This window comes from Myxocyprinus asiaticus, chromosome 44 (assembly GCF_019703515.2).
Source record: "Myxocyprinus asiaticus isolate MX2 ecotype Aquarium Trade chromosome 44, UBuf_Myxa_2, whole genome shotgun sequence".
Taxonomy (NCBI): Eukaryota; Metazoa; Chordata; class Actinopteri; order Cypriniformes; family Catostomidae; genus Myxocyprinus; species Myxocyprinus asiaticus.
The window spans coordinates 26,267,494-26,290,947 of NC_059387.1; the positions used below are offsets into that span (position 1 = coordinate 26,267,494).

The window sequence follows — 23,454 nt, forward strand, 5'->3', positions numbered from 1 at the left end:
TTTTTTTCATTTTTTTGTGATTAACATTTTTAATTGATTCATCTATTAAAAGGAACAGCAAAATATATATATCCCTCACCCGGCCCCCATCAACAGGTGGTCACATAATTACAGACACACAACAACAACAAAAAAAACGTATATAAATAAATAAAAAAACTAAAAAAACTAATCACACATATCCCCTACACCTCTCTGCACTGTACCTCCCCGAGAGCCCTCCAAAAAAGACAGATATTTGCCCCATTTCTCCCCAAACGGGTCTAGTCTTCTGGATATCCCCTCCTCAAGAATCCAGTGCAGATTTAACAAATGTAATTTTTTTTAAAATTGTGTGAAAAGCATCCTTAGTCATTTGTTTTGCGTCAAACTGCCCTCGTGCTTGTATCTTTGACTCACAGAATCAAAGTTAATCTCAAAAACTAAAGAGCTTACTCACTGTTTTCTTTGAGGATTTAAGCGTTTAGTCAGTCTTTTAAAGCTTTTCAACCAAAAATTACTGCTGAAAATTATAAAGAGGGTGTGTATGTGTTAAAGGGAAGAGATACAATTCTCTCATCATTTACTCACCATCATGCCATGAAGTTTATGACTTTTTTTTTTGTTGTTCTTCAGAACTCATACAAAGATTTTTAGAAGAATATCTGTTCTGTAGGTCCATACTGTGCAAGTGAATTGTGACAAAAACTTGAAGCTCCAAAAGCACATAAAGGCAGCGTAAAAGTTATTCATATGACTCCAGTGGTTTAATTCATGTCTTCAGAAGTGATCCAATTGGTTTTGGGTGAGAACAGACCAAAATGTAACTCCTTATTCACTGTACATCTTGCCATTGCAGTGTCTAAGCACGATCATGATTTCAAGCTCGATTACACTTCCTTGATGCGTTATCAGTGCTTGATGCATGTGCAGAGTGCTAGATGGCGTTAGGAAGTGTAATTGAATTTGAAATCATTATCGCCAAGGAGGCTGCTGATGTCAAGATTTATAGAAAAAGAAGTTATATTTTGGTCTGTTCTCACTCAAAACCAATTTGATTGCTTCAGAAGATATGGATTAAACCACTGGAATCATATGGAGTACTTTTATGTTGCTTTCATGTGCTTTTTGGAGCGTCAAAGTTTTGGTCACCATTCACTTGCATTGTGTGGACCTACAGGGGTGAGATATTCTTCTAAAAATCTTTGAGTTCTGCAGAAGAAAAAAAGTCATACACATAATGGTAAGTAAAAAATGAGAGAATTTTATTTTTGGCATGAACTATTCTATAACATTTTGTGTTCATGAAAAAGAGTCCTCAGCTTTGCCAGGCGAGTGTTTATAGAGATTTTTGGTTCTCCTAGGAAAGCTGGCCATTTTCTGTAACTTACACCCATCTCACCCTGAAAGGCTCATTTTATCCAATGCTAAAAATACCAACATGTGAGGAAATACCTTATTATGTGACTTACGGTTATCTGCATTCATAGAAATGTGAACATTCAGTGACAATAGTGAGACAGAGATGGCAAGGATACAGTATTGGGAGCTAATTTTACCCCAGAAATATGATCTCATGAATGATGAAGTGGTTCACAGTATATGTACAGCTTCCCGTTTTAGATTCCGTGTTTCTATTTCCACAGTAACGGCTTTTTTAAGGGTTCTCGGCTACCATGGATATTGACCTGTGACAAGAACACTGGCATGACACTGTTCTATGCCCAAGTTTCACATATATTTTCTCTTTGCTTTTCTCATCCAGTCATTAAAAATGTTCTTTAAAAATGCATCAAGCTGTCATGTTTGGGTGCAAGTGCTGTAGTTGATTGCTTAGTCACGGATGATGGCTGACTGAAGGCAAAACATAGGCAACTATTGTGTAGTATTTCTGTAGGGTCTTTGTGTTAGGTGTGTGTGTCTTTTTGTTTGCCATCCACCAGTCTGTCTATTATGAATAGCTCCTTATATAATGGCATTGTTCCATCCTGCTTTAAGCAAGCAGTGTTCCAGCCACATCTTAAGAAGCCAAATTTGGATCCTACCAACCTTAATAATTTCCGGCTCATTTCTAAACTGCCATTTTTATCAAAAATCCTGGAGAAAATAGTTTTTTCACAGCTCTCTTCATTCCTATCTGAAAACAACATTTTAGATAAATTTCAGTCTGGTTTCCGAGCTCATCACAGCACAGAGTCTGCACTACTCAAGGTGACGAATGATTTACTCACTTTGGATTCTGGTAGACCTGCAGTTTTAATGTTGCTTGATCTTAGTGCTTCTTTCGATAAAGTTGATCATACTATCTTCCTAGGCTGTCTTAGGTGTGGAGTTGGTATTAATGGCACAGCCTTATATTGGTTTACATCTTACCTTTCAGATAGAACTCCGAGTGTTAGGATTGGGAATTCTTCCTCTCCTTCTGCACCTTTCACTTGTGGGGTACCTCAAGGTTCCATTTAGGGCCCGATTTTATTTTTTTTATATATGCTTCCCCTGGGTTAAATTTTTAGGAAATATAACATTTCATATCATTGTTATGTTGATGATACACAGCTGTGTGTCCCACTTAGTTCTGATGATTCATATTCTGACATTTTTAAATGCTTTGAGGATATTAAATGCTGGACAGCAAGAAACTTTCTCCAGCTAAATGGGAGCAAGACTGAAATTGTTGTGTTTGGCCTCCCTAGTGCTGTCTCTGATATCACTAGCAATCTAACGACCCTGGCATTAAATGTTCACCCCTTTGCTAAAAACTTGGGAGTGATCTTTGACATGGCTCTAAATTTTGAAAGACAAATAAATGCTAAATGTTGTGGTGAAGGGCAGCTTTTTCCAACTCAGGCTGATTGCTAAATTAAAACCATTGCTCTCATTTAAGGTTTTGGAGATAGTTATTCATGCCTTCATCTCATCCAGACTTGACTATTGTAATGCACTGTACATGGGTCTTAGTCATTCATCTCTGTATCGCAGTTAGTCCAAAATGCAGCTGCTAGATTGCTGACTGGAACAAGGAAGATGGAAGGTATTTCACCTGTTCTAGCATGCCTTCACTGGTTACCAGTCAAATACAGGATTCATTTTAAGATTTTGTTATTTGTTTTTAAAGCTATTAATGGTTTAGCCCCATCTTATCTCTCAGAACTCCTTAGTCATCAGCAATCTTCCAGGACTCTCAGATCCTCTGATAAACTTATCCTGCATACACCACACTCATGCTTGAAGTTTAAAGGGGATCGTGCCTACTCCGTAGTCGGGCCTAGACTATGGAATAACTTACCTCTGGACATTAGATCTGCTCCTACACTTCACATTTTTAAATCACGTCTTAAGATGTATCTATATTCTTTGGCTTTTGTATGAATGTATATTGTATTGTTTATTGTTTTTAATGTCAATCTTGTTTTTTATTTCCCCTTAATTCATTGTTTTATTTGCCCATGTACAGCACTTTGGTATACACTTGTTGTTTTTAAATGTGCTCTATAAATAAATTGACCTTGTCATGACATGGTCGAGCTGGCACGAGGGTGTGTTTGAAGCATGCACATGGGGTGTTTTGTCAAAGCGGCCCTCCTGAGCTCATTTAGTGTGGCCTGGCCCCAGTAATTCTGGCTCTGCCTTGTACGATGCAGGGCGACAGGGATGAGTGCTGTACCACAGCCTTCCTTTCATATATCCCTCTGTCTGTGTTCATCTCTCCCTTCTCAGTGTTGGTGGGAAATAAACAGCACAGCCATGCTTGATTTCCTCCATTTGCTCCATCTACCTCTGATCCTTGAGCGAACCCGGACGTTGCTTGCTGCCTCGCTCTTCATTGCGGTGTCGGGGAGGAGAGGAGAAAGATTTGTCTAAGACGCAGAGCTGTTTCTAGCAAGACGAGGGCAATGGTGCAATGGCTCCCTACCAGACTGGTGATTTGTGCTTTCACCTCCCCAAAACAGCATCGGTGGGGGAAGAAACAGCATGATGTGTATAAGAAGCTGGAAGTAGCAGGGACCTGGCCATACAATATTAAATTTATATCTCGGTCAGGATACAATAATATTGTCATTTTAAGCTGCAACAAATAGCAAACTTTTACTCACTTGTTTCTCATTCATCTTTACTGGACTTTGATGCTTTGCGCAACAAGTACCAAACTTCCTGATTTACTTTAGTGTAGAGATAAAGAAGTAGCGCAGAACATTTGTACATCATTGTCAGTAATTATGCATGAGAGAAATAGTGTACCTTGGTTCCAACGTGTCTATCATCACACGAAAACCCTTGCAGTCCAGTTGTATGGAGGTTCTGTACGGACATCTTTACAAATGAAAAACATTAGACATGTATTCTAAGCTTGTTCTTAGATTACATTTTGGTTTTCGTTGACCTAATACTGCAGTACATTTCATCTTTTCACCCTCTTGCTCTGAGTGGTGCTCAATCTCTTTTTTCGCTAAAATATTAATGTGAAAAAATTGGGCTGTCGATTTAACGCATGCAATTCATTATATTCAAAAAATGACAGCAATTAATTATGTTCCTGGACTGTAATATGGTAATATTCCTACCATCATAGCAATTCAAACTTGGAGTACCACCTGTATTCAGCAGGGGACAGTAAGTGAAACTCAAGATGTATCGGCAACATGCAGCTCTACAGAGAACAAACCACACTCAGGGTTGCTTAACACTAGCAACAGCACAGGATGAGAATGCATTCTTGTGTTTGAACACAGCTGGATGAAGTGCAATTCTGAATGCAGGGATCGAGACTAGGGATAGGCATTTTTGAGAAATGTTGTTGTCGAGTGCACAAACCCACAAAAAAACGATTAACCGATTACTTGTAAATTAAATTGCATGCTAAAAATAACACCTATGACACGTACGTGAAATTTATATTTTACGTGTTTGTGTTTGTACACAAACGTTACCAAGAACCTTGTCAAAATAAGATAACTTCAGCAAACTATGCTTTTCTTTGGGGAAAAATTAAAGTAACAGCATGCATTAATAAAAATAGAAAACATAACAGCAAAAACATATGCTCTCACCCGGAGCTTACACAGAAACCAATATTGATGGCATTAGGGTAACGCACATATATATAAATTCTGAGTCTACATAAAGGCTGTCACATTTTTATCATTTCACATGTTATTAATTAGAAAAAACAAGTTGTGAAAGTTGGCTTTTTATAAAATGCACTCTGCCAGTGTTCAGAGACTTCACGAACATAAACACATACTGGTCTGTTAGGGTGTGTTCACACTTGTAGTTCAGTTCTCTTGGTCCTCTTAAAATGATACATTTAGTCCTGGTTCGCTTAGTGTTCACACTGGCATTTTTAACACCGAACCTAAAGATACGAAACCAAAGGCATCAGGAAAAAGCCACAACCTGATTGGACAGCTTTTATGATGTATATTTTTTGACAGAACTTGCCGATCATCCAAAACGATGCTGACTGCTGGGCGAAATGTGCTCGTTAGATTTATATGTATATATGGTGGTATTTTTACCAGCTGAGAACAAACAAAGAGCTAATAAAATGTGTAAAGGAGTCAAAAGAGCACCAGGAATTCCTCCGTTGCACACACAAACAAAGATATGCTGCAAGGACGGCTGACGGCGGTTCCGATGCCTGTACCGAATTGTAATGGGCAACATAGCTCCTATGATGAGAAGAACCAGGTATGCTTGAGGTCAGTATAAGGCAAATTACTTTGGTCTATTTAGACGTCTTTGGTCCATGTTGCGTTCATATATCAATCGAACTGCACCAGAGTTAATTTGGAAGCGGACCGAGACCCACTATTCAGGCGGTCTCGGTCCGCTTGTTTGGTGCGCACCAAGGTTCGGATGGCAGCGTTCACACTTGTTCAAATGAACCGCACTAACAGAGCAATCGCACCAGAGTTCGTTTTAATCGATACAGTAAGTGTGAACACACCCTTAAACTCTGACTTCCTTGTATCTTTCCACAATAAAAGCAGATCCTTGTCAGTTGGTTTTATGACTCCAACAAGAACCAAATACAGACAAAGCAGAATTCAATAAGAATCCATTACAAGTATTGCCTCACTCGGCTTTGCTTTCCAGCACAGACGTCATCAAATCTTCTGTCATCCAACACCTTGACAACTCACATCCAACAACTCACATCCACAGGCCTCCCAGGGGACTAAATTGTTACTGCGAGATTTGTTGAGAGATTTAGAGGCAAAATACAGTGTAATTCAGCGCTGCTCATGGCAAGCAAATGCGGAAAGGAAAATTAATTTGCTATATTCAAGAAGTGTTTTCAATACTCGTGCAGCTGCTGCAGAATGAGTACTCGATTACTCGTGCACATCCGTACTCAAGACGTGTTTTAATGTTTTAGACTACATTTAACTTGACTCAGCAATCTAAAAATGCTGTGTTTATGACGCGACCAAAGTGAGATGCTCCAAATGTATTCCTCTGAGGTGTGTACATAGGTGAGTCCTTAGACAAGCCTTTTAATAAATCTATCTAGGAAGGACTGACAAATTCAGTTACAAAATGGATTGCTGTTGACTGCAGGCCAATGATAGGCTTATGTTCAATAATATGAAAATAAGCAATATACTTTTTGTATTGTCTTATCAGTGCTTAACTCGTCTGCCACAATGCATTTTAATGATCTGAATTATTATAATTATAATTATTCAAATAAAACTATTTATATTTATTTAATAATTATGTATTGAATTGTTATTTGAGTGGTGTTTTCAGCAAATATTTATGCAAATAATTAGATTAATTAATCACTATATAATGTAATTAATTTAATGACAAATTTTTATCGATTGGCATTCCCAGCAAATGCTGTATTTATGTAAATAATTAGATTAATTAATCGGCATAACATGTAATTAAGTTAATTACACATTTTAATCGATTGACAGCACTAGAAAAACTTTAAAAGTATCGACTACTGGCGTTTGGATATCAGTTTTGTTATGGGGAAAATATCGCAATACCTTAAAATGTGCATAAATGAAAATATTTCGAACAGCTGGTTGGGTTAGCGTGCTTGGCTCAAACTCTGCACTCAGGATGTATTTGTTGATCTGCAAAGAAAACAAAATGGCCAAAGAAAGGTGAATTTTCTGAAGAATTAACATTGCATTTCAAAACAGGAAAGCACAGAGCTTAAAAGTAATCTTATCTAGGATTTGTAAGCATTGAAACCAAGATCTCCTAGTACTCCAGTAACATTATTAAATATGTGCTTTCTGAGTATAATGCATCTTTTCAGTGACCTTCTCCCCTAACCATGAGTGACATTTGGCTATAGCTTTGATTTAAGGTTTTTAATTATGTAAATTAAAAGCCATTGTGACCCAGGGTCAAGCTTAATATGCTGTAAAAAAAATATTGTGCTGGTCTTACTCAAAAACATTAAGGCTAATATTTGCATCAGGTTTTTGAGTGTTTTGAACTTGAATACATTTTTGTTTGATATTAGACTTTACATGTAATGCCAAATCAAATGTATCAATTTACAGGCCGTTTTTTTAAGTTATAAAGGCAGTATTTATCTTGTAGGGAACTACCATTATCAAGTAATATTTACTTATTTTTTCTGATAGGCTACACAGATTTTTGAGTTAGTTACACTTGATTTTCAAATGCATTTAATTTATATTCCAAGTTTCCTAAAAGTGTAGTCAGCAAGTGTTTCAAAAGAAATTCTAAATATGTATTCATATTACAGTTACAAATTCATTAAACATTTCAACAGCAATACATTTGTAAATGTATCGAAGAAAAATACAAAACCACAAAAACACCAACTTATATAGACTAAAACACAAATGGGAGTACAAAGAAACAGGTTTGGTATCAAAATATGTACAAGACAGGAACAAAAAAGATTTTTACATTAAACATTTTTGTTCTAATATGCCACAGTAAAACACATTAAAACATTACTACAAGGATACATTTGAAGACTGTGAGCACAAATGAAAAAAAAAAAATCAAAGGAAAAAAAAAGGTTACTAACGACATTGATAGTACAATTAATATTATTGTAGTAAAACCCTGAAGAAAAGAGCGTCGTGAGAACAAAAATATGAAACGTGGTTAAATAAATGTATGTGATAATCTTTGGATAAGTGGAATTATTGATTCCAGACCGTTGAATGCACAACAGATGGTGGTGCGTTGGTCCGTCAAATATTGCTTATTTAAAATTATTTAAATAATTTTCAGTAATTCGACAGTCAATTGTTCCTTCATATGTTAAAAAATGACAAAATAAACAAATAAAATAACGACTTACAGCTTACATCTTCCAGGTTACTCTTTCAGTTTGGTGCGCTCTCTCGCACATTGCAGTCTTGACAAAGATTTGAAATTGTACGTAACGACGTACAACGTACATAATTTATTTTACATCTGCACTTCTAAACCATTGACACAAACACAGACAAGAACATATTGAGCATATTATTAATCCAAATGACAGAGACAAACAGCTATATCAATGAGTCCACAACTATAGCTCCATGGCTGAATTCATATAAAATTCAAGCAAGATGATATTGCTTACAACTCAAGTGGCAGGTAACCATTGATTTATGGCAGGACTAGCATTAACAAAATATACTTACAATACATGACTCATCTTTTTTTTTTTTTCACCCAATTTGGAATGCCCAATTCCCAGTGCGCTTTTAAGTCCTCGTGGTCGCGTAGTGATTCACCTCAATCCGGATGGCGGAGGATGAATCCCAGTTGCCTCTGCGTCTGAGACCATCAACCCGCGCATCTTATCACGTGGCTTGTTGAGTGCCTTGTCACAGAGACATAGCGTGTGTGGAGGCTTCACGCCATCCACCACGGCATCCGCGCTCAACTCACCACGCGCCCCACTGAGAACGAACCACATTATAGCAACCGCAAGGAGGTTACCCCATGTGACTCTAAACTCCCTAGCAACCGGGCCAATTTGGTTGCTTAGCAGACCTGGCTGGAGTCACTCAGCACGCCCTGGGATTCGAACTAGCGAACTCCAGGGGTGGTAGCCAGCGTCTTTTACCACTAAGCTACCCAGGCCCCAGCAATGCATGGCTCATCTTAAATTTATGAATCAGCTAATTTAACAAGCATTTTGCCTCAACATACCTTATGTAACAACATTAAATCATTGTTAAAGAAATGTGTTATCTAATTTGATTCTTACCCTTTTTCCTGTTGTTTTGACTCCTCCATGAGGAGAACTTTAATGTAACGAGTGTTTGTATCAGGTTCACCTAAACAATTGTATGTAATAAAATAAGAAACTGAGACAAGTTAAAGTTTGAACAGAACTTCTCCTGCATTTATTTGATGCAGCACGTTGCAACTCTCAACTGAACTGCCCGCCGCGTATCTGGTGCGCATGCATTTACAACCTGCCTATGACAAGCCCCGAGGGAAAAACACACACACACGCACACACACACACACTGTGCACAATCACATTACAACAATACACTCCATCAAAATTAAATATTTTACAGTAATAAGTGCAGCTTCATATGGTAAAACTTTAAAATTACTTTAAAATTGCACATATCTCATGTCATAGTCTACTGTAGAGACATGTTTCCTGCTGTTTAAACCAGAATCAGAATCAGAATGAACTTTATTGCCAAGTATGCTTACACATACAAGGAATTTGTCTTGGTGACAGGAGCTTGCAGTGCACAAACAATACAACAACAAGACAGAGATACTAATAAAAAATAGAATAAAAATAAAAAATGAATAGAAAATATAAGTATATACAGAAATACACAATAAGACTATATATATATATATATATATATATATATATATATATATATATATATATATATATACACACACACACACACACACTACTGGTCAAAAGTTTTGAAACTCAAAACAATTGTTTCAAAAGATCTTAAAAATCTTTTGATCTGAAGGCGTATGCTTAAATGTTTGAAATTTGTTTTGTAGACAAAAATATAATTGTGCCACCACAATTTATTTAATTTATTTCATTATAAAACTAAAATTTAATAAAAAAAAAGTTTTTGAAATTGATGACTTGGACCAAATAATAAAGAAAAGAGGTAGGATATGTTGGATAAATATAAATAGACTAAGCTGTGTATTGCACATTAATTATTGCTCAATGGGGCAGTTTTAGCTGTTCATGAGATGGATAGTCTGAGGGAAAAAACTGTTCCTGTGCCTGATGGTTCTGGTGCTTAGAGCTCTGTAGCGCCGTCCAGAAGGCAACTGTTCAAAAAGGTAGTGGGCTGGGTGAGTGAGGTCTAGAGTGATTTTTTCTGCCCTTTTCCTCACTCTGGAAGAGTACAGTTCTTGAAAGGAGGGCAACCAATAATACGCTCAGCAGTCCGAACTGTCCTCTTTAGTCCTCTGATGTCTGATTTTGGAGCTGAACCAAACCAGACAGTTATAGAAGTGCAGAGGACAGACTCAGTGACTGCTGAGTAGAACTGTAACAGCAGCACCTGTGGCAGGTTGAACTTCCTCAACTGGCGAAGGAAGTACAACCTCTGCTGGGCCTTTTTCAACAGAGTCAATGTGGGTCTCCCACTTCAGCTCCTGTGAGATGGTAGTGCCCAGGAACCTGAATGACTCCACTGCTGCCACAGTGCTGTTTAGAATGGAGAGGGGGGTCAGTGTTGGGGTGTTTCTCCTAAAGTCCACTATAATCTCCACTGTTTTGAGCATGTTCAGCTCCAGGTTGTTTTGACTGCACCAGTGAGCCAGCCGTTCAACCTTCCTTCTGTATTGACCCTTACCAAATTGCATCATTCAAATTCAACAGTCAAGTCTTTTAAGTAAATGTAACTTAAATACTATATCGAAAATCCACACACCTATAAAGCCTTGTAGAGATTACTGAAGATAATACATACAATAGTTAACCTTAAAAACTATGTGTTTGCAACTAATGATATTAAGTTGGTTATTTAAATTATCAAAGTAAATTAACAAACATACATTCATTTGTTGAAAATATTCTCTCTCTTTTTTTTTTTTTGTTACAATTACAACCCTACTGATGAATTTTTCCCAGTGTATGGGGTTTTATGTTATTCATCTTTGTTATTCAACAGATTAAAGGGATCTGGCTCATTGATATTTACCACAGCATGGATGGGATTGTGGGAGCATATGTACATGCGTAATACACGTATGCACATATGTGCAAGCCAGCATTTGGGCTGTTGCAAACATTTGCTATGGTGGCAGTCCTATGGGCATTCATGCATGATGTCTTGATGTGTCGTTTACAGTCAACATGTAACAGTTTTCACAGCCTATTTTTCCATCAAATTATGTATTTGTGAGTGAAAAAGGATATTAAATAAAAAAAAATGTAGGATGGGACTTGATTCTGTTAACCTTTTTTTCTTCATTAAGACCAGGAGCGGGTTTTAAGAAAGTATGTTTTAAACTGATAAATTAAAGAGTTTACTGCAGAGCGGACAAAAAAAAAAGCACTTTCAAAAAGCTATTATGCCATGCCTCAAGTACAAACAGACACTGTTTGGAAGATCCTGAAGCCCTCAAAGATCCTACACCTGCGGTTGTTCAGCCATAGATGTGTATTCCCACCGGAGTAAGGTACTCTGTCTGTTGCCATGCCGACCGCTGCCCTGATTATTTTGTTCTCAGGCCCACACATTTGTGCCGCACTGCTTCCAAAGCTCACATTCAAATCCCATAATTCAGCGGGTGATGGGCTCAAAGAGTTTCTAAAAAGATCTACTGGGTATTTGTAGCTGTGTGATCAATTGCATCATTTCCTCTGTGACTGGAAGAGAACAGTAGTTTCAATTCCACAGGCTTGAATTTTACAAACCTTTAGTAATTTATGACTGATTTCACAGTTTGGTGTAGTTTATAATAATCAAATTCAAGTGAATTAACAAACATGGACCATATGATAAAGCAGATAGCTGTTTTGGAGGTCTCCAGCAAGAATGAGTTGTTTTAAAGTAACTGTCTGCAACTAGGGGTGATTTAAAATGTAAATAAAGAAATGTTTATATATATATATATATATATATATATATATATATATATATATATATATATATATATATATATATATAAATAAATAACATGTATTTGTTTGCTCTGAAGAGTGATTTTATAAGGTTGAATTGTTTTTCTTCAGTCAGAGGAACCATCCTTTCAATCAAATAGCCAAGTAGTTTGAAAATACAAGAGGTAAAATACAGTTTACAGTTTTTCACTAAATGAACACATGAACTACCTTAAATTTTAGGGATGCACCAATGTATCGGCCACCAATTTTTATCGGCCAAGCAATTACTGACCGAATTAAAATCATCAGCATAGTGGTCATAAGCACTAAGGGGCACTATGGGGCCTGGGTAGCTCAGCAAGTAAAAACGCTGACTACCATACCTGGAGTCGCAAGATTGAATTCAGGACGTGTTGAGTGAATCCAGTCATACTTCCTAAGCAACCAATTGGCCCAGTTGCTAGGGTGGGTAGAGTCACTTTGGGTTAACCTCCTCGTGGTCGCTATAATGGGGCTTTCGCTCTCGGTGGGGCGCGTGGTGAGTTGTGCATGGATGCCGCAGAGAATAGCTTGAGCCTCCACATGCACTAGGTCTCTGCGGTAACACGCTCCACAAGCCACATAATAAAATGCACGGACTGACTGTCTCAGATGCGGAGGCAACTGAAATTCGTCCTCCGCCACCCGGACAGGCGAGTCACTATGCCACCACGAGGACCTAGAGCGCATTGGGAATTGGGCATACCAAATTGGGGAGAAAAGGAGAGAAAAAAATGAAATAAAAAATTAATGTTAATGGCAACGGAGGCAGCAGGGAATAGATGTTGTGCATAGGCACTGATTCTATGCATGAGAAAAATCACAAGATACTCAACATTAATTTTCTACATTGTCAACAATAACAGATTGGGCGATTACATGAGAGATGACAAATTTCAATTAGTTGCACTGTGTCTTTTAACATACCATCTGATTTTCATTCATGTTTTTTTCATGCTGTAGCCTCCAGAAAGAGAGCGTGTTGTGCCCCGATCCATTTGAATGGGCAGCCAACACGATCTGTCACACACAGCGTTAAAAAGCAAATTTGTGATGAAATTGACATAATTTGAAAGCTGAGACTAAAATCGTGTTTCTCCAGAAACTACTTCCGATGGTGAGTGTCACATTTGTGGATATGTAGCTAATGGTAAAACTGTACATATTTTACACATTCTACAGTATATGCAATTCAAAGCAACACACAATTATTCTTGTGATCTCTTGGATAGACAGTCAGTTTTTCCCAATAAGCTTCAATACATTTGGGCAGTGGGGGATTCTGATGTTCCACTTTCTTCGATTACGTCATCATAGGATTATCGCATCACATATCACATTTTCCTCCAGATCGTGCAGATCTAATACCTTCCAAAATAAATAAAAGCCGAAAATGTAAAGCATGTCGAATATGCATAATATGAGTTTATGTTATATAATAATATATAAAATGTGAGTTCTATTGTTTAGAAATGCAAAAACAGAAAAGAAGTGCAAAGTAACATTTTATTCCCCCACATCAGTCGTCATGCTATCTTTTTTTAACCTTTTTTATTTATGTTTCGTATCTTGTTTTTATCTTTCATTGTGACTCTCTTGAAAGTTTGTCCTGTCAAGTGTTAAAAAAATTCAATCCATGTTCAATGGAAATTGTTTATTGTTAGATCTTTTGTACCTCTTTTTACATTTTAAAAGCATAGTTTCTAAACATCAGTGATTTGATAACAAAATATGGCAAAATATTGGTATCTATATCAGCCTATATTTTTTTGTTAAGATCGGTATTGGTGTCAGCCAAAATACAATTATTTATATATTTCATAGAATTTTTGAAAAATTGAAGAATCCAGGAAATGAATCAAACTGCCAAACTCAGGACAAGGAAGGGATGTGAAACTAACCTCCTGGAATGGAAAATCACACATAGAAATTATTTCAAATAATCAATATATCAACCATCCCTATATGCAACACAGCTTTTTGTTTTCAGGAATACTGTTGTAACTAATTGAGTTCCTGTATATCGTGAAGCTGACCTAAATGTGAGCCATCAGCCTGTGTAACTTGAAGTCCAGACCTCCTGTGCTGATGCAGACACAACTGTTAAAACATTGATATCATCATGGATGAGATGGGCTGGAGTACCATCCCCTTGGCTAAAATACACACATACACATATATGTACTTACAGTTTGTTCCTCTCCTAAAGATAGTGTCTATTAGGGATGTGCGAGGCTAGTCGTCTAAACAGTTCTGATGCTGCTAGTCGACACTGGAATTACTAGTCGGTTAATATTTTCCCCAATTACACTGTTCAATATTTTTAAACATTTACGCTTGGCATTATATTTTTACAGAGGCTGCGCTTAAATTAATGTTAAAATTAAATATTACACATTTTAAATAAAATTAATAATACAAATATTTAAAAAAAGATGATATCTGGGGGCCTGGGTAGCTCAGTGAGTATTGATGCTCACTACCACCCCTGGAGTCACGAGTTCTCCAGCCAGGTCTCCTAAGCAACCAAAATTGGCCTGGTTGCTAGGGAGGGTAGAGTCACATGGGGTAACCTCCTCGTGGTCACAATTAGTGGTTCGCACTCTCATTGGGGAGCGTGGTAAGTTGTGCGTGGATTGCGGAGAGTAGCATGAGCCTCCACATTCTGTGAGTCTCCACGGTGTCATGCACAACGAGCCACGTGATAAGATGCGCGGATTGACTGTCTCAGAAGCGGAGGCAACTGAGATTGTCCTCTGCCACCCGGATTGAGGTATAACCGCGCCACCACGAGGACCTACTAATTAGTGGGAATTGGGCATTCCAAATTGGGAGAAAAGGGGATAAAAAAAAAAAAAAAGAAGAAAATTATACCTGATTCAAGGTCAACCATTAAATTGGGAGAAATGGGGATAAAAAAATAAATTAAAAAAAAGAGGATATCTGGAGCAAATATAAAGTTTCATTTCACCTCAGGCTGCACGTGCTTCTTTTCTCACTCACTCGCGACAAGTGCAGGAAAATGTCCTCTCGCAAGACAAGCAAACTCAGCAAAGTAGCTATGAAATCACTTTGGTGGTGGTACAGGAAGCGGATTTCCGAAAGTTTGCATTGAAAGTCGCTATGGATGTTTTGACATTTGAGTCTTCTTTAAATCTGAGCGTGCTTGTAAGTTATTTTTCCGCTGAGCGGGCTTTTTCAAGCGCAGTATAGTCGCCTCAGGTGAGTCAAGTCCCGTCTTTCACTGGACCATGTTGGTGTGATAATGTTGCTCATCAAAAAATTTGCTTTTGAGTAAGTAGCCTAGAAAATGACTGTTTTAGCTATTTTTTTATTTTTTTTATTGTAACTGTTATTGGGTAACGTTCTTTACCAAACAACTGTCATATAGATCAATGGCTAATGCATGACTGCACGTTGTGAAATACACTCAACTTTTCATCACATTTTTTTCTTTCTCATAGATTTGGCTTATCTGTTAATTATTTTCAACAATGTCATGACTGTTTTAATATGTAAGGTACTTTACTTTGTGAATTCTGTGTTGAGAAGGCTATTAGCGTTGCTCTGTTGGTTCTGCACTTTTCATTCAATTGTTTTCAATTAATATGCCTGTATTCACTAACATTAATTCAGTGAATGCGTGTCATGTTTTATATATAATGTTCAATGATCATAATGCAAGGTGAACATGTCGCAGATAAATGCCCCTTTTCAGCGGAGTTTAGCGTCAGATTTGGAATAGATTAAGTATTTTAAACGGGTCGCATAAGCACAATTCTTTTGACTATTGTCTGAAAGTTTTTCGTTTAAATGTCAGTGAAATTAGTCGTTCCACACATCCCTAGTGTCTATATTGCTTTATTTCAGTGCTGCACTTCTGATCCTGTTTTTTGGGTTACACCCAGTCCAATTCTTGTCAATGCCATATTGCATCCCAACGCCTGCTGCCCCTCATAGCTCAGTTCCCCCAAGATCCCATGGACCGTGCAGGAGACAAAGTGACATTTTGGGACCACAGCCTTAGAAATGTGCCATGCTTTAATAATCCATCCAGTCAAAAAATTTCAGCTGCTGAATTATTGATGACTGGCTGCTCAGTGACGAGTGGTGGCTCTGTAAGATTTTTTAGGCCACAGGCTCCGAGCATAAACCACTAGAGCCTGGTGCAGGTTATCAAACGATGCCAGTGACAAAGGAAGAAAAGCCAATTGGGGCTTCTTATTCTGGCCATTTTGAGGAAGTAAACAGCATGGAACTGCACTGAGATGCTTGGACTTCATGTCTGAGTGCTTTGTCATCTGATCCACTCGTTTATATCTTCATCATTCCAGTCTCTCTGTGTCTCTCTTTCTGGCAGAGTTTGATGCTGAGGTTAGGTGTGTGCCGCTAAGCCGGACTCTGTCTGCAGTGTTAATTTGTTCCATTAGTCTTGGCCATCTCACAGTCGGTTGGAACACCTGTGAATTACAGGTTCAGAGAATAACAGCAGGCCGTAAAGCATACGTAGAGACAGACGGACTTAAAGGCTCTAAGAGGCACAAAAGCACAGGTTACCTTTCCTTCTAACCAGGCGCAAAATGTCTTGTTGCTCATAGGACAAACACTTTAAAGGATAATTCACCCAAAAATTAAAATTCTGTTATAATTTACTCACCCTCATGTTGTTTCAAATCTGATCGACTTCCTTCTGCAGAACACAAAAGATGTTAATGCAGAACTTGATAAAGTTTGTCAAACTTTGATATTAGCTTGACCTTATAAAAGCGGTTTTATTAATGGGGCAGGGGTGCCCTCATGGGGCTGCCATTTTAGAATCACATGACCAGCTGAATACTACTCGCTTAATCTCAGTAACCGTCTTGTTATTTAACAATTTCACTACTGGATTAAATTAATCTTGGCTGACTGTGAATAGTGAATTTCTACAATGGCATCTGTAACTGAAAACTATTGATTTTGAATGATGCCGCATCCATACCACTAGGTGTCATTGTAAGTCCAAAATGACATGAGTCACTGAGTTACTGAGTGCACCTTTAAAAGCTCTAGGAAGAATTGCAGTCAGAAATATTGGTCTTGGTTTAAGGATTTGAAAAAATCCTAAGGGTATATTTACACGACAGTGATGTACTAAAAACGGAAAAGTTTTTCCTTTCGCGTTTTTGAAAAGTTTCGCGTACAGACGACAACGTTTTCAAATGATCCCCGTTCACACGGATCCGCGAAAACGACTAAAAACACTGTATTATGCATGCCAGGCCAGTAGTTGGCGATGTCACTTTGTAAAGAAACACTACGCGCCTGCGCACATAAGCATTCTTCCACAGAGCGGTGAATACAAACAATGAAGATGGCGATCGCTGGTCGTAGTAGTGATGCAGTAAATCTACAATTTGCTGGAGAAGCGTCAATAAACTCAAAATCTTGAGCAGCACAAACACAGTCCTGTAGTCCGCCATTGTAGTTTTGAATGTCTCACGGGTTGTTTTGAAGTACTCGCGCGCATGTCTATAGACTGAACACGTAATACGTGTGCACATGACATCATCGTTTTCACAAATTCGCGTTTTTGTATGTTTACACGGAGACGATAACGGCATCATTTTCAAAAACTTGCAGTTTGAAACCCGTTTTCAAAAGTTTGCGTTTTCAGGTTTTTCAGGCCAAAACGCTGTTGTCGTGTAAATGAACAGCCAAAACGCATAAAAAGTTTTCCGTTTTTAGTTGAAAACGTTGTCGTGTAAACAGCCCCTAAACCAAGTCTGTAGAGTAACAGTGTGTTTTGCTTTGTCAAGCCAACATAATGACAACCTCATTCGCTTTCATTATATGGAAAAAAGATTTTATGAATGTGAAAGGTGATTGAGACTGACATTAGGGCTGAGCGGTTTTTCCGATTTTTCCGATTAATTCAAATTTGCGTTTTTACATGATTTTTTATAAAAAATAAAAAAAAATCTAGATTTTGCATAAAAACATAGCAAGCGCTATAGTTAGATACGTTGAAATCTACCAAAGGCTGAATAAAGAAGCGCTTCATTTCAAATCATGGAGAGGCTAGATATGGGAGAATCAAACATCTGCCGCTCCTTTTGCCATGATGATTCAGATAGATCGCTAATTATTACTTTGTTCTGTGACGTGTTTCAAGTGTACTGCATCTATAGCCAACATATTTGGCAAGTCATCATTTTGACAAACTTTGCTAGTTGAATTGTAATGATAAATGATTTCATGTTGCTGCGCTGCTCAGCATGAACCGCTAGAGGGTGCGTCTCTATCTGCAGGGGTTTATGAAAATACATATAAATTGTTTGATATAAATTGAGTACTTTCTAGATAAACTTAATAATTTATAGATATTGATATCTAGATAACTTTTTAGATAGGCTTGGTTTAGATAAATATATTACCTACACTGGCTAAGAATTATTTTGTAGTTTTCTTATTTCATTCTATTATTTTTGAACATCTGGGTTTATTAGATTGTAATTTATTTTACATTTACACTCTGTTGACAACTTTCCCCTGTGGTGCATTTGTTGCATTTGTAAATTTTTCTTGCACACCTTTGTTTCCTTTAATGAAAAGAAATTGGATTTCTCTAACCAGGTTGCCTTGCATTCTAATAAAGAACATGCAATTTGAATCATGTTGGAGTACATTTAAAAGTTGAAAAAAATCTAATTGTGAATCGAGAATCGTCCATAAGTTTGATAAAAAACGAGATTTAATTTTTTTTGCCATATCCATTGCCAGCCCTACATAATATCTCATTTTGTGTTCTGCAAATGAAAGAAAATCATATAAGCAAATGATGGAATTTTTGTGTGAACTATCCCTTTAAGAAGCTAGTTAGGAAGATGCCGTGTTGGGCTTTTCGTGTGTTTGGTCATGTTTTTGACATGCAGCAGCCAGGTCCGTCATGTCATGCAGGGATGAGATAATTAATATTCTGTGTGCTGTGCAGATGCCGATTTCAGGCAGTTGATGCGGCGCTGGTAGCTTAGACTCTGTCAGCACTCTTCAGAGGGAGTTAAGTAATGCTCTGATTCATCATGGATACTGAGACCTTCAGAGAGCAGAGCGTTTTCATATTCACTGTGTGTTTTCGTGTGTGTGTGTGTGTGTGTGTGTATGTGCTTGAGCAGCTCAGAGGTTCAGCGGGGCCTGCAGGCTTGAGCTAAAGCTTGTCAAGGTTACCCTGTAGCAGTATGACAGGCGGTATGACAGGCGTCCTCATCACTGCAGTCAGTAAGTGAACTGAAGAACAATTTCAATTTCAAAAACTTCATTTAATTAAGCTTTTTACACCTGTTGATTGACAGCTATCAGCGGCTTGCTGATACGCTTAGTGTAATTAAGGGCTGAAGTGACTCTTCAATACAATACAAGTTCAATTCAAGTTAAGCTCATTCGACAGCATTTGTTGCATTATGTTGATTAGCACAAAAATTCATTTAGACTCGTCTCTCCCTTTCTTTAATTTAAAAAATAAAATAGGATGTAACTTTATACAGAAAAGGTTAGTAAGGGATTTTATTACATTAAAATCAAGTTAACACACAAACAAAACAGACTTTCTGCACTACTAGTGACACCAAACTGAATTACAAAAATAAAGTATGCTTTGCCGACACCCCTCAGAATCATCACGCCCTTTCACACTCTCTGATTCCCTAAATAGGCCATACTAATTAAAAGGTGATAAATGTTTAACGTCGTAATAAACAAGACCACTATAACATAAACACAATGAACAGAAAGCGTTGCAAAAGAATCGGCTCGTCTGATTACATCGCCGGATTGAACGGCAGCTGGTGTGTTGGGGATCTAGCACAAGAGGTAGGATAGTTCTTGGTAACTAGTAAGCGTAACGATACCCATTCCGGGTATCTTACGAATTTATATGAAGCTCAACAGTAATGAGCTAAATTGTGTGGCAGTTCCAGAGTGTAGCTTACTTGTCAAGAAGCAACAAGAATCGAACCCCAAAAATTCTCCACCTTGTAAATGTTCACTCTGGTTTTACTCCATTCTCTGTCTCTTTGTCTTTTAGCAAGTCTTTGAATTTTGACGAAGCTAAGTTTCATTTTCTCTGTAACACGTTTGCCATGGACGTTCATATTCTCCCGATTGAAAAGTTTACTTCAAGTAGTCATGCCCCAAACTCACGCTAAAGGTTTAGATGGAAAGGGATGGGTGGAGCTGAGCGGGCTGCTCAAAATATAAACATCAAGGTTTTGATAGTGTCTGGCAGGCACAGTGTTTACACTTTTGGGGGAGGTAAACCCACGAATGGCTTACTTATAGTCAATGAACAATAAACTGGGATATTAGAACGTATTTTGACATCAAAAAAGTTACACACTGCACCTTTAATCAGCACTTAAACTTAACTGATAGTATTTTTAAATGCAAATGTACATTTTACATTTTAAAAGCACATTTTCTGAAGCATCCATGTCGTTTTGTATCACTTCTATGGCACATTTCGTTTCACTTTTGTTTCGAGCATCCTTAGCTGGGCTCAAGCCTTGGTCTCCGAGTCCAAATTCCAGCACTCTATCAGGTGAGCTACAGTGCATGTTAATCACGTTGGAATAAGTGTGTAAAGTGTTAAAATGTATAATTTTTCAAATGAAGCATTACAGTAAAAGTGTGTCGATATCATAACATAGCAGTGTGTGCAATAGAGCAAGAAATAAGCATTTATAAAGTCATAATCAGCCATTGTACTTGTGATTTGAGGGAAAGTGTATAAAATGCACAGTTGTTATAGCACCTCTATTGTTCAGTTCACCAGGAAACTGCAGTGATACATAGAACATGGCAGTTGGAGCATTGCGATTTCTCCCCTAGTTGTCTGTCTCTTATTCTGCTTCAGGTTACGTCCACTCCTCACCATGCATGTACCGAAAAGTCCTGTTCCCAACCCCTGACCATAAGTGAATGCCTGACCTTTTCCTCATTCCTGGCTATCGTAATGGTCTGGCCTGGTCATGTTATCATTATTATTCTGTGTTTGATTAGCTCACCTCCCCAGACCCTTTACACTGACAGAAATATCCTCACGCAATGTTCCCTTCCCTCTAACCCATTAGAGCGCTCCTGGAGTGTTGGCGGAAATAAAACGAATGTTGACTTTTATCCAAATGGGGGTTTGAACTCACTAGTTTGGTTAGGAGGTGGTCTACCATGCCAGACTCTATTATGGCTCAATATGCCAATTGAAAATGCCATTTTATGACTGAACCATTTAGTTTCTAAAACAACAAGAGGGTATTTACCTGCTCTCTGGGGTTACATCACCAGGCTTTTCTGAGCCGTGTCCTTGTAAAAAACAATTGCAGTCATTGCTTCTGTTTTGTCAGGTCATTGTGTGTCTCTGTGTGGACATTACATAGATGTATCTATATTGTGTATTATTATTAGGTGATGTTTTGAATAATGTTATCGTATGAAGCTACGATAGCTTTGGGTAAGGAACAGACCAATTTTTAAGTCGCTATGCACTGGGAACCTTACGATATAGCCTTTAGTATAATAATATTTACCTAAAGTGTTTTTCATAAGCTTAATTTATCAATTCATAAGTGATTGAGCTTGAACCACAGCTTTGTTTGAAGGCTAATTATATCTTACTGAAGAGCTACAATAAGCTCTAAAACTTAAAGCCACATATTTACCTTAATTTTACTTTGCAGTGAGGTTTCGACGGAGGTTTCAGTCGCAATGGATTGTGACAGATCTGCCGATACATGGCCATAGTCATGTTTTGCCTTGTTTGGCGATCATCAGGTCCTGTCTCCATGCACTGCCCTGCTCAACTGATCCATAACACAACAATACTGACATTAATGCTTTTATTAAACTCCTAACGGAGACTACAATTGCAGACTTCGTAACAGACTGCATAAGTCAAGCATTTATTTACTTATTTTACTCGACTGAAAAGAGATTGAGCTCTTAAAGTTGTTCCAGTGAGTTTGACAAACGCAGAGGCTGGAGTGAATTAATCTTCTCTGTAATGCGTTTCATTTGATTGAATAGAATCTGGTGCGCTGTAGCGTTCTGGGAGTCGGGTTTATAGAGGCCTGGCTGAAAGAGCTCGGTTCTCCGTGCCAACAGACCACTCACTGACCCGGGATGGGCGGGGGCGAGATGGCATCCCCGAAGTGTAAGCAGTTCCCTGCGCATCGATTATTTGTCACAGCGATTTGTCCAGAATAGGACCACCTCCTTAAAAGCATCTGATTGTGCGATTGCTGATATACGGTGGAGTATTTTCACAGAGAGAGAGAGATAGAGAAGGAATTCTAAACTAAGACCCCATATAATGGCATGATGTGATTTGTGAATGCACTCAGTGTGATTGCCTCTGTGCTATGATAGATCCATGCAAGCTGTTGACTGCGGGTTCCAGAACCAGATCATTTGAACACACACTGCTAGACAGTCAGACTCCACTGTATGCTGCAATGAGATCTGTAATGCATGCAATGCAGCATTTTTTCCCTTAAAGGTAAAGCGTGTACTTTTGGCTGTTTTCAAACAGGTTTTCTTGAACATGCCCTTCATCTGCAATTGGTCATCCAAAACAGATAATCCCACCCCTAACACAAACCATTGATTGAGCCAGTGTTGCCATGTTGGGCTGGTTGGGATGCTCAAACAAACAGAGCAATGATTTGATAGTACCACAGAGCCACAGTGTTTACACATTTTGGGGAAATCAACATATGAATGGCTTACTTATAGTTGGCTTTGCATATTATTCTGGGAAACAGTATTTTAACATTGGAAAGAAATACACACATCACCTTTAATGCAAAGTACAAATTGCACTTGCACTTTTTAGATTTGCAAACATGTCCTAAAAATGTTTTACAAACTTCCCATTTTGGTTGTAGAAGCATTAAAACATCCAATTTACATTTTCTAAAATAGAACGCTATTTAAAGGTTTGCATAAGATTGAGTGTATTTACATGTGGACCAAAACGCTGATAACTACCAAATGAGCTGACAGAGTTTACATGCAAATCAGTAAACTGACAACTCAAGAACATTTTTCATCCGCTCTTAACATCAAAATGTAAACGGACAAGTGTACAAGACATGCACACATTAAATTAGCTGACAGTACGGCACTAAAGATGTTTACATGTAATGCGAAATGATAACAAATGCGCAAGCAGTATGCCGTAATCTTACAATGGCTAGCACTCACTAATATCTGCCTTTCAGTAAATCAGTTTATAATGCGTCTCTCCACTTTTATCAAATACTAATAACATTATATGGACATTTCAATAAAGTTAGATTAGATTTTTTGAATATTTGTTATGCAACCATTACATAACGCTT

At 37.9% G+C, this 23,454-nt stretch overlaps 1 protein-coding gene across 6 annotated transcripts in view; it reads left to right on the forward strand.

Moving 5' to 3' along the window:
* The window catches only part of LOC127434092 (disco-interacting protein 2 homolog C), a 160,016-nt gene that overhangs the window by 38,969 nt on the left and 97,593 nt on the right, over positions 1 to 23,454 (forward strand). The window lies entirely within an intron of this gene.